At 42.3% G+C, this 12,685-nt stretch overlaps 1 protein-coding gene across 2 annotated transcripts in view; it reads right to left on the bottom strand.

Annotated features, from left to right (window-relative positions):
• GMDS (GDP-mannose 4,6-dehydratase) overlaps positions 1 to 12,685 on the bottom strand; it is a 1,326,053-nt gene that overhangs the window by 274,770 nt on the left and 1,038,598 nt on the right. The gene's annotated exons all lie outside the window — the stretch shown is intronic.

Raw genomic sequence — 12,685 nt, 5'->3', positions numbered from 1 at the left:
GTTTGATCTTATGTAAACTGCCTAGGGTTAGATAGTATAGAAATTTTATAAATAAAATAAATACATAAATATGTCTATATACTTTTTACTCTGAAAAAGTAACTGCACAAATTAGGGAGGTGTAAATATGTGCAGATATTTTTCCTGTGATAATTTTAAAATATGAGCATACATTTTCTTTTAAAATCCTGAAACGTGTATATCTATCCTTTACCGGTGTTGGCAGTTATAGAACTCCCACATGTAGATATACAGTATAGAGAAGCCAATGTCTTAGAAACACAGCCATGCATAACAGTACTTACACATATAGGCAGCGGAACACTTTTTTTTGTTGGGAAGGGGGGCCACCAGCTCCACCCCAGACCCCGCCCCATAATAGTACTAATTGTAATACTACTTTTTTTCCATTCATTTTTCATATATACACACAATACAGTCTTATTAACAATGCATAATGGTTAACCACAAAATTAAACTACACAAAGCACACTGTACATATGCTACTCAACATTCAATGCTAAAAAAACACTCTACAGTTTTGTAAAAGGGGAGCTAAAATAGAAATACGTAGACAAATGTTAAACTGAAGCACTAAGAAGCTGGACTCTGCATACAATGCAACATCACAGAAACAGCGATGCATCTCCCCTAAAGCAAAAAAATAAATAAATATAATTTTTTTCTACCTTGTCTTCTCTGGTTTCTGCTTTCTTCATCTTCTTGTCACTCTCTTCCTTTCCCGCAATGACTGCTTCTGCCACCTCTGCACCGGAAGAGGTAAGTGACGTCGGAGTAGGGTGTGCTGGCAAACGCAGGGAGTTGCAGCAAGATCCCGCGATAACTGCGGCTGCCGGTCCACCCCCTCCGACGTCACTTACCTCTTCCAGACTGAGGTGCCGTTTAGGGCAGCACGGGAGGTTCTGGACCCGGCCGGCACTGCAACCCCCCCTTGGGCTGGCACCCGGGGTGGTCCACAACCCCTGCCCTGCCCTTGGTATGCCACTGTATCTTTGTTCCCTCCTTCCCTTCCATTCTGTGGTCTGGCATCTCTTTTTCTCTCCTTCCCATTCCAGTGGTCTGACATGTCTTCTTTGGGTCATCTCTCCTCCCTCCAAGTGTAACATTTCTCCCTCCCTCCTCTCCACCACTATCATGTCGAACAATTCTCCCTCTTTCTTCCTTTCCCCATATACATCATCTCTCTTTCCCTCTCTCGCCACATACTTATGTCCAACAATTCTCTGTTCCTTTTCCCTCCCCCACAGGCAGCATTTCTTTCTCTCCCATTCCACTACTCCACCTATGCAGCATCTCTCTTTTCTTCCTTTCCTACCCTCCCCAGCCCTTGCATTTGTCCTTACCAAACCTCTCCCAATATGTGCAGTATCTGTCTTCCCAACCCCCCTGAGCTTCTATCCTCCCTGCCTTCCCAACTTCCAACTCTCTACTCCCTATACCCAGCCTCTCCCTGTCAGGCTCTGCACCCAGCCCCTTTCCCTCCCCTCTCTGTCAGGCACTGCACCTAGCCCCCCTCTCTTTTCCTTCTTTCCTACCCTCTCCCCAGCCCCTGCATTTGTCCTTCCCAATCCTCTCCTAGTATCTGTCTTTCCAACCCCCTGAGCATCTGTCCTCCCTGCCTTCCCAACTTCCAATTCCCTACCCTTTGCACCCAGCCTCTCCCTGTCAGGCTCTGCACCCAGCCCTCTTCCCCCAAGCCCCTCGGTCAGGCTCTACACCCAGCCCCCTTCCTTCCCTCCTTCTGGTCAGACTCTGCACCCAGCCCTCTTCCCTCCCCCCCCCAGTTCAGGCTCTTCACCCGCGGGATCGGGTTTCTTTTGCAGCATAGTGGCAACAAACACTACCCCAGAACCCCTTCCCTCCCAACCCCTGTCAGGCTCTTCACCTGAGACTGGCTTTCTTCTGCCACTCAGTGACAAAGAGCAGGAGCACGCTTTGGCACGCCTGCTTGGTGCTGAGCGGCGTTTTGACTGGCTCCTGTGAATTCTCGCGATTCGCGAGAATTCGCAGGAGCCAGTCAACAAGCCGTGCCAAAGCTTGCTCCTGTTCGTTGGTGCAGAGCGGCAGAAGAAAGCCGTTCCCGCGAGTGAAGAGCCTGAAAGGGGTTGGGAGGGAAAGGGGCCTGGGGCAGTGCTCGTTGCCGCTCTGTGGCAGAATAAACCCGATCCCGCGGGTGAAGAGCGCAGGGGAGGGAAGGGGTCTGGGGCAGTTCCAATTTTTAGGGAGGCCACAGCCCCTGTGGCCTCCCCCCGTTCCGACGCCTATGCTTACACATGTACATGTAAATTGCTGACTTCTGAAAGCCACTACATACGAATGGAGATCTACATCAGTGTTTCCCAACTTCTTCGAGCCAAGTACCCCCAAAGTTGAACAAATTTCAAATGAGTACCCCTGAGCTCTGACCAGCAGATATTTTGAAATGGATGTTTCATGGTTGAACAGTTAAGTAACTTAACAATACCAAATACATGCATAACAAATATGGCTCTACAACTGGCATACAGACCTAGACACAGTTGGCCTGATCTCGTATATAAACTGTTTGGCTTCTTAACAGATGGTGTGTTTGTTCTTACAAACTTGAGTAAAAATGAACAATGAGACTTAGAAGGGATTTGTTTATAAAAACAGGAAAAAATAAAGTTCTTTGGCAAAGTTGCCCTGAGTGACCAATTCAGTTTCATCTTTTCTCTGGGATAATGAAACACGAAATACTTTTTTTATTTTTTTTTTTTACAAATAAGCTGCAATGAACCAAGGCATCTTTCTATGCACATACTAAATGAAAACTGAATAGCACACAGTAATAACACAAAAGTAGAAACTTGCTTCAAAACATACAAGGATTGCAACCGCAGCCACTTAAACTCAAAGGGCTCCTTTTACCACGGTGCGTTAGGGCCTTAACACGCGGAATAGCGCGCGCTAAAATGCCACGCACGCTAGCCGCTACCGCCTCCTCTTGAGCAGGCGGTAGTTTTTCAGGTAGCGTGCGCTATAGGGCATGCTAATCCGGTGCGTGCGCTAAAAACGCTAGCGCACCTTTGTAAAAGGAGCCCAAAGTGTGTTCTGTCTTAAAACTTGGTGAAATATAAGCACAGATTTGCTTTTACAGTTTGCATGGGACATTTGGGCTTTATTGGATATAATAAGCATTCTGAATCTTGGTTTCAAGTCTACTGATTCCCACAATCTAGTCATTTTCCAGACACTAGTACTCTCATTTTAGTTTTAAAGCAGCCTGCAGCCAGTCTTCCCTCCCTCCTCTCTCGCTCTCTCTCTCTCACACACACCTGCCCTCAACCAGTCTTCCCTTCCTCCCTCTCTCTTTCTTTCTCTGAGAACTTGTTGATTTTGCTGTTTCATAGGATTGGGAGTTGCACCATAATGCATATCAGGTATTGCAAAATTGTCAAAACATTAGGCAGGGTTTTAGAAAAACTAAAATTATATTAAAGTTTTGAAGTCGCCTCAGAAAGGCCAGAAAACAACAAAAAAGAAGAGACAAAGCCTCGAACCACTATGAAGAGAACAACAAAAAGAGGCACTGGAGATGTCGCATCCAACGACTGGATCCAAGTCTTTTCTTGAAAATAAACCACTAAAATGTGTAAAAACAAACAAAGTCCCAACTAGGAACCCAGTTTCAGTGACCATGTTGCCTTCTTCAGGGGACACTATCAATCTGAGTTTCCTGTGAAGTACTTTGTTTCTGGCTTTTTAATCTTTAGCTGCAAAGGTCTGTTCCTTCCAAGGTTTCAATAACTCTGAAGGTTTGTGGTTTATTTTCAAGAAAAGACTTGGATCCAATCGTTGGATACTCCATTAACTCCAGTGCCTCTTTTTGTTGTTCTTTTCGCCTCAGAAAGGCCAACATGCAATCCCTTCATTGCAAAATATTATGCACAAACTTGTGCAAAAACACATTCACAACCTTACCATGCCATAACAGCACTAACTCCCAGGACTCAAAGAACTTATGTATGAAAAGGCAGCACTATACAGTAAATATTACAACAGGCCCTAAAACACCAATACACTACCTAAAAAGAAAATGGAATAAATGGGACTGCTACAAGATCTCTACACAGAAACTACATGCTAGTAAAACATCACAATGCATTCACACAAATAAGTACAAAAGACCCTCAATAAATATGAAACACGGGACCACCTATCAGTAACATAGACATGAAGCCAAAAAACTGAACTGGAAACCTCAAGAAGTCAGATTCTGCATGTATAGCAATACTACAGAAATAGAAATTGGAAACCAAAATATTAGATGTGCACTACCAAAATAAACCAAAATGACACTGGAGATAATTTCCTTTTTTCTCTATTTATAGACGGGAACAAGCCTCAGAATATTGAGTATTAGATTTTCACCCATTCAGGGTTCTTTCAAAGAGAAAGACATTTCTTTTCTCTTACATTCATATCACTGGCTTGAACCCTTCCTCCCTACCATGTTTCTAACATTAAATGTAATTTTATTTCTTCACTGCTTTTCATTAAAGATTACTGCTTAATACTATTTACTACTGGAAGGACTGCACACTTCATTCATAATAAAAACTATTTAAACCTCACAGTTCATTTCAGAGACTCTGGACCGACAGAAAGTGCACTAGTGAATGAAGTATACAGTCTCTCCAGTATTAAATAGTATTAAGCAGTAATTAAGCATAGCAAGAAAAGGAGAAGAAATCTGCCTCACAGATTCGCTGGACAATCCTAGTCTGGGCTGCTAGTAGGACTGAGCCTCAACCCCAGAAAACCTAATCATGAAAGTGGGGGCGGACCATGCAGCCGGCCAACTACTAATCCCGGCTGAGCCGAGAAGGAGCCAAACAACCTGCGCTCAAGCTCCTGAATAAATCAGGGATGCAAGCAGCTATGCAGGGCACGGTCCCTGAGCTTCAAAAATAAAAGTACAGGCTGGCTAGCTAGGTGTCCCCAAAGGGCTGATCCTGCTAGCAGCAGACTTCTGCAACACGAGTCTACGTCTTCTCTTGGGCAGAGGTCCCAAGTGGGAACTAAGCCTTAAATCGAACACTTAGAAAAAAAAATGCCAGAAAATAATAAAAACACAGAACAAAACAAAAACACTTCTGAGCAACTTGCTTGCAGAAAACAAACTGGGGGAGGGGGTGGGGGTAGTAGTTCCTTGGGAAGGAGGTGGAGTTGAAAAGCTGATTGACAGTTTTCTGCAAACAATTTATGGGTTCAGATGCAAAATCCTATGGTTCGGGATCACTAGACACATTGCACTAGAAATATTTTTAAAACACTTACTAGCTATATCTCTTCAAAAGTAAGACTAATTTTTGAGCCCTCTCCTTGAAATGACTAGTTTATTGCTCTCTCTTGCCTAAAACTATCCTTTCTTCAATGCAGTTGAAAAGGGTATCAAAACTTCATATGGGTGCATCTCAACTAATCCTGTTCAAATCCAGATTCAGAGGAGGGATATTGCACAGAGATTCAAAACTTCAAAAGAAATGGAAAAATACAAATGGAAAACATTATTGATAAGGACATTTTAGAACAAGAGCTAAGCATGATAAAGGGTATAGATGCTGGAGGTCAGCACAAAAATGTACTTCAAGGAAGCATGGGATAAGTACAGAGGATCCTTAATGATGGGAAAGCAAAAAAGAAAAAGTCAAAATCCATGGGAAGACTAGGTAGGCTTGGAGGATCTTACCTACTTCTCCATTTCTACGGTATTACCTCTGCAAACACTAGACTCAAATCTCGTCAGATAATTAGTGTTTGCTTGTAAAGAATATGAATCTGAGTTTTAATTTCAGATGATTTATGTGATTTGCATATTCTGACTATGCAAATAACCACATCCAAAATCAAAGAAACTATCTGTAACGAGAGAATGTGGAGACTATGGCAAGCTACGAATGACAGGATCTGGATTTATCATATCCACAATTTGACTTGTTTCACTTAGACTGATTATGTTGGCATGACTGCCAAGCTTCCTGTTCAAATGGAGCTTTGATTTCTTCCCTAATGAGTCTTTCCCTAAACCGTTTATTAGGAGCTTCAGGTGTAGTCTAGTGTTCAGAACATTTCTCAGAAACTCTGTGTGCAGGATTGAAGAGGCAGGCAGAGCTTGAGTCTCTCAATGTATGGACAAGACAAAAGTTCAGGGAACAGGGATTTACTGTAGATTTGTTAGGAATTGGGCAGCATTCTGGTGAAGGGGAAGCTTAGTTCAATAGGATGGGCTTCACCTTAACTAGAATGGAATCAGGCAGCTAAGTTATAGGTTCTGTAGAATCATCATGAGAGAACACACAGTATAATAGGGTCATGGCTGCTGGCAGAACACCAACCATTTCAAAGAATATGTTCATTAATGTAAAGCTTTAGAGAACCTATCAAGATATCCTGGATGGGTTGAAGAATGGCAAAAGTAGAAGCTAGAGACTCCTCAATTTCCAAGCAGGGAAGGCTAGAGACTTGTTCTAGATTAAGAAGTCACTCCTTTTGTTGAGTGCTTGAAACTAGAGTTTTCTGGAGGAGAGGAAAGCAATTCTGTTTCGGCCAGTAGGGTAGGGTAGAGATGCCAAGTAGAGAATGACACGGTGACAAAATTAATCACAGTTCCCGTCCCTGCGGATAACCGCAGGAAATAATCCCATGTCATTTTCTAGTGTCTATTTCAACTTCGGTCCTTCTACACCAGCATTCTTCAAAGCAAAGCTTGTGGGTCAGTGGTTGTGGCCATTCATACTCTGATTCTTTCCTCTCTCCTTAAAGAATGACATGAAGATGGTTTCCCGCGGTTATCCGCGGGGACAGGAACGGTGATGAATTTTGTCACCGTGTCATTCTCTAATGCCAAGTCCCACTCATTAGGACTGTGTCACACTCATTTGAAAGCTTTCTCACTCACACACTCTTTGAGCTCTATTTCTCACTCACCCAAGCTTCAGTACAAGTGCACTGACCTTGATCACTCTTTTCATGAGAGGCAAGCCTTAGAAAAGTAAATCAAGTGGTCCAACCAGTAAGAAGAAATCTGAGCACACTTTTCTACCTACTGCTTCCCCATTCCCTGTCCCTTTTCTGAAACAGATGTACATACTTTTAACTACTGAGCAGAAGACAATTTTCATGTCACAACATGCACCCAAATTGTTCCTCATTTTCTCTCTATTCTTTCAGAGGCTCCAAAGAAAAGCCAATTATCATTTAAAGCTACCTTGATCCATTTGCAAAGCAATACTACACTTAAATCCTTCTGGATTTATATCTTGGATGTACCGTCTGAAAAATCTCACTCTTTGGGATGGCTCACCTTTGGTATTTCTGGTAGGATATTATGAGGACTTTATTGTAAGTTGTATAGCACTCTTGGTATGTGTGGAATTGGAGGGTAAACATAAAGAAATGACCAAGTCTATAGTATTAGCAGTGCATCTGGTATGAGAATGTAAGGACAAGGAAGAATGAAATAATAGAGAGGAAGCTTTGCATTTTCTTTGCTGGCAAATAGGACGATTTGAGGTGTTCCCCAATCTTGAAGAGGGAACTTAGTTACATTGAGTGACTGTTGTAAGGACAAAACATCCTGTTGAATTTGTTAGCTAACTGATTCTTTGATTTGGGCATGTGAGTTACTTCTATCTGGATGCAGTTGGTCATCATTAAGTCCTACATCATGGTTGCTTCTTGGCACAGGTGAAGAGAACCTGAACTCGTTGCTTGTTCTTATACAATCTCACTATTTGATTGTCCATGTGAATTAAGACAGAGGAATTGTGATAGCTGTGAAGAAACGCTTCTAAGACATAAAAGATTGCTTTGATTTCCAGGTGATGGGCATGAACAACTGTCTCAAATCAGAGAAAACATTTCTTCATTCAATGTGTAAACAAACTCTGGAATTCATTGCCAGAGAATGTAGTAAAAGCAGTTAGTTTAGCAGGTTTAAAAACAGTTTGGATAATTTCCTAAAAGAAAAGTCTGTAAGCCATTATTAATATGGAGTTGAGAAAATCCACTGCCTATTTCTAGGATAAGCAGCATAAAATCTATTTTACTCTTGGGATCTTACTAGCCTGGATTGACCACTGCCGGAAAAAGAATACTGGGCTTGATGGACCTTCAGTCTGCCTCGGTATAGCAACTTTTATGTTCCTAATTTCCCATTTACCCTCTCCTAACTGTTTTCGATTTGTACCCTTTTTCATCCCTCCAAAACCTCCAAACTTTTACACTGCCCCTTTAATCCCCTTCTACATTCCATTTCAAATCTCCAGCCAAACTCCTCCCCCCACCACAGCTGTAGCCAAATCACTAAGTCCTTGTTCTCTTAGCCAGTTCCCACTCACTCTTCCACCCAATCCCTAAGTCCCCACACCTCTGTATTTTCCTCATCTTTGTCATCTAATTCTGGATTCTTTGCTTTCCCTCATCACCAAGTTCCTATCCATCTCAAAGCTTTTAATAAGAATGGCCACATGATTTAAAGTCATCAAGATGACTCAGAGAACTTGCTGAGTGGGTGGAGGGTACCCGCATAGCGATCTGAAATGTTAGGAGTGGGCAGAGCGCATGATTCCTACTGGTGTGGGATAGACAGTCAGTAATATTTTAATATTCATCAGAAGATAACAACCCTATCACATCCAAGCTTTGCTTCCCTTTCCTCAGCATCCAGCTTGCCATTAGATGGCTAATATCCACCCACACATTGAATATCAGCAAACTGTGAGAACATTCAAAATCTGAAATGGCATTTCTTCCCTGTTGATCCTGTGATATATAAGATTAGCAGCCGAAAAGGAAGTGACTGCTGTGTGAGTTTTGAATGCATTTGTAAGGTGCCAGCAAACAGTATCAGAGTGGTATCAGCAGTGTACCATGTTCCTGCTGCAACCTGACTGCTCTATCATCTGCTGGGATGGGGGTCCTTCTGCTAACATTTTGAGTCCTCCCACCTTTGATCCAGGTCTTTCTGTCTCTCTCACTCTCTTTGTCTTCCCCCCTCCCCAGGGCCTGGCATCTCTCTCTCCTCGATTCAGGGTGTTTCTCCTCCCTGCCCTCTCTAGTCCACCATCTGCCCTGTCTTCCCCCTCCCTTTTGATTCAAGTCTGCTTTCCCGCCACTCCTCAAGGTCCTTTTCTGTCCCCGCCCCCGGTGTCCAGATCTAGGGTTTCTATGAGTTTTCCATTTGGTAGCTTTTGACTGATTTGCTCAGCATATTGGGGGGTGCTATACTCACAATCACAGTCTCTCTTGTAGACCAATAAATACAAAAGGGTTAATTACTTGCCCCAATCCCGTTTCACAATGTATCAGGTAGAACTGTGCTTTTTTGTCAAATCCAGTTTAATGTTTGGAAGATGAACATTCCCTACATATCCATCTTCCTGGTGCATTTCCCGTTCTCTATTTTGGGATTCATAACTGTTAATGCAGAAGCTAATTGTGCTGAATCCTAATGATATTGCTGAAAACTTGAAAATCTGTTTTGCTGGGCTTCTTCTATTTAAGGTAAACCTGCCTGATGTAACTTTGATATTGCAGCCTGCTGCCCACCGGGGCCCTCGCGACGGGCGGGGCCTTACCTCCGCTGCTTACCCGCCCCTTCTCCTTTACCTGACGGTGCATAGTGTTCCAGGTCGCGCGCCAACCCTCTTCCCCGTCCCTACTTCTCCGTGAGCAGGGAGGGGTAATTTGCAAAGCATTCGAGGCCGCGTGCCACAAACGCTATGCAAATTACTCCTCCCTGCTTATGGTGAAGGAGTAGAAGCGGGGAAGAGGGTTGGCGTGTGGTCTGGAACGCTATGCAAATTAACCCTCCCTGCTCACGGTGAAGGAGGAGGGGCAGGAAAGAGGATTGGCGAGCGGATTCGATGCTGGTGGTGGGATTAGCAGGACTGCTTGTAGATCTGTGGATGCAAGATGACAGCTGGGCGCTCCCCTAAATTAGCTGGGCGGAGCACCCGCCTAAAACACGCTAGGGAGAACACTGCCCTCATTCCCTTATTATGGAATGCTTACAGGTTTTCCTTTGCAAGAGGCAACCAACAATTCAAACTCTCCTTTCCTTCTAGAAAAGGAATTAAAGGAGTTAAGATCTTCAGTCAATCTCCGGCTTTCAAATTTTCTCACCTTTGGAATGAACTCCCCTTAATTCTGAGGAGTCCCAGATTGTTCCAATCCTTCTGTAAATCTCTAAAGACTCTTCTATTCACCAAACATTTTGGAAAGCAATCTCTTTGAAACTTTGCTATTACCTTCTCTAGTTTTTATTTAATCATTGTAAATTTTTTTCATCTTCATCTAATTGCTGTAAACCGAGTCAAGCTTTCTCAGAATGATGACCCGGTATATAAAGTTAAGCTTTAGTTTAGTTTAGTTACTAATGGGCTCATAGCAAATGAGACTCCCTGATCTCTAAATATCCAAACTTGTTTGCTCTGCCAGGAGATTGGTTACTGGAGACACAAGATTTCACATCACTTCATACGGGGAGGGAATATTTCAGTCCCTGGTATATACACTCTTTGTTTCAGTCACCTGTTAGAGAAGCTCCTAGATACCTCAGATACAGTATTTTATTACAACCCCTATGAGATCTGTGGAAGGAACTTAAAGAGTATTGTAACATCTCATCCCAGATGTCTGATCTTTTGCTTATTCAAGGCAATATTAAGTTTCAGCTAGGAATGGATAGTAAAGATTTTGAGACTGTGCAAAATTCGGAATTATGTGTTTGGAGCATATTTTTAGGGATGATTGCAAGATAAAAGCTTTGGCAGAACTAGGCAGGGGACATTTAACATGGGGAGGTGCAGGAAGGTCCCGCAATGACTACATTTAAAGTTTACTTCTGCTGCTGCTGGTTCAGGAAAGCAGCAGTAGCACAGTAGGGTGAGACCTGGTGTGCCAGCTGTGCACCCCCTTAGAGCATGCACCTGGGGCCCTTGCCACCCCCCTCCCCCTTGGTATGCCACTGCTATAGACGAGGCCTGGAGCTCAGGGAAGGAGACACGAGGTTTGTGTGGGAGCGGGGCTGGGGATGGAACAGGGTGGAGCCATGTGTCCTCTTTTTTAAAGAGGAAATCTGGGAACCTTAATTAAAGGTTTTCTCAAGGCTTTTCCAATCAGGGAACCCCGCCTGAATGGCATGCTTCAGTTTCAACCATCTAAAATTTTCTGAATTTTTAAGACCAAATTTATGTTGCAACTGTGAAAATTCAAGCATAGTACCATTATAAATAACATCATCCAATATTCGTATTCCTGCTATCATCCAGTGCTTCCAGACTAGTCTCTCTCCGCCAATTTGGATCATTGTAGTTTGGAGTTTCTGTGTTTTCAGACAGACTTCTTGGGTCACCAGGCCGCCCAGTGGTACAAAGTGTTAAGTGGATTTAATAAAAAGAAATTAAAAACTGGTTTAATAGATATTTGGAGCATTGAGATTAAGCATGAAATTACTGCATCTCAATGGCCACGAATTTGGTCTTGGAGGATGAAATGTACGGTGTCAGCATCTATGAGACAAACTTGTTTTTTTCTGTTACATAGAGCGTTGTGGACCCCTGTTAGGTTACAAAAATTAGATAGTTCTTTGTCTAATAGATGTTGGCATTGTCATCTGGAAGCAGGAACTTTAGATCATTTATTGTTTCATTGCCCATATATTATGAATTTTTGGAAATCAATTTGGGACCAAATTAATAATTTATTAGATAACCCAGTGGCATTATCCTATGATACTGTGATATTTGGTATGGAAATGAGAGCAAAGAGTCAGATTTCTGCGAATAATAATAAATTACTACTTATAATGACCGGTGTTGCCATTCAGCAAATTACATATAATTGGAAGAATTGGAGGAGATTAAATTATAACTTCTGGTGGAACTCTTTATGCCATATTTATAAAATGGAAAGGTTTATTGCATTGCAACGGGGATACTTTAAGAAATTTCAGGATGTGTGGAAACCATTAACAAAGTATTGTAAAGATTAATTTGAAATTGTTTCCCTTATACTTATCGATTTAAGGGGTAGGGAGGGGGGAATTTTATTATTACATGTTTTATGGAATATGGAATATAAGGGATAATGTTTTATGGATAATGGAATATAAGGGTGGGTGGGATGGGAAAGAAGAAGGGATATGTTTTTATGTAATATATCAATGATTGTTTGTAAGTGATGTAGTTAATGTTAATCTGAATGAATATATTTAACACTTAATTTAATTTTGAAAATGAATAAAGAATGTTAAAAAAAATAAAATAAAGGTTTTCTCACTCTCACACTCATTGAGTCTTTACTCTCACTCATTAGAACCTCAGTGCCTGATCACTGCTTTCATGAGAAGGAAAGCAAAGTGGACCTGCCAGTAGGAGGAAATATGATCACACCTTATATACTTTGTGTCCACCCCCCCCCCCCCATGCCTTCCATTTTCTCTTTACCTACAAGTCCAAGCGCTGCGAAACCTGTATACACACTTTTAGCTACTAAGTAAAGAACAGCTTTCAGCTCAAATAATTTACTCATATTACTTCCACTCTGCCTGTATCCTTTCAGAGACTCCAAAGAAAAGCAAATATTTTATGCTGCCTTATTTCTGACTTTCCAGGTTTATACACTGGACAGTCTCAGA

This window comes from Geotrypetes seraphini, chromosome 2 (assembly GCF_902459505.1).
Source record: "Geotrypetes seraphini chromosome 2, aGeoSer1.1, whole genome shotgun sequence".
NCBI lineage: Eukaryota > Metazoa > Chordata > Amphibia > Gymnophiona > Dermophiidae > Geotrypetes > Geotrypetes seraphini.
The sequence above is the reverse complement of the archived record's forward strand: the minus strand, read 5'-3'. Positions and strand labels throughout refer to the sequence as shown.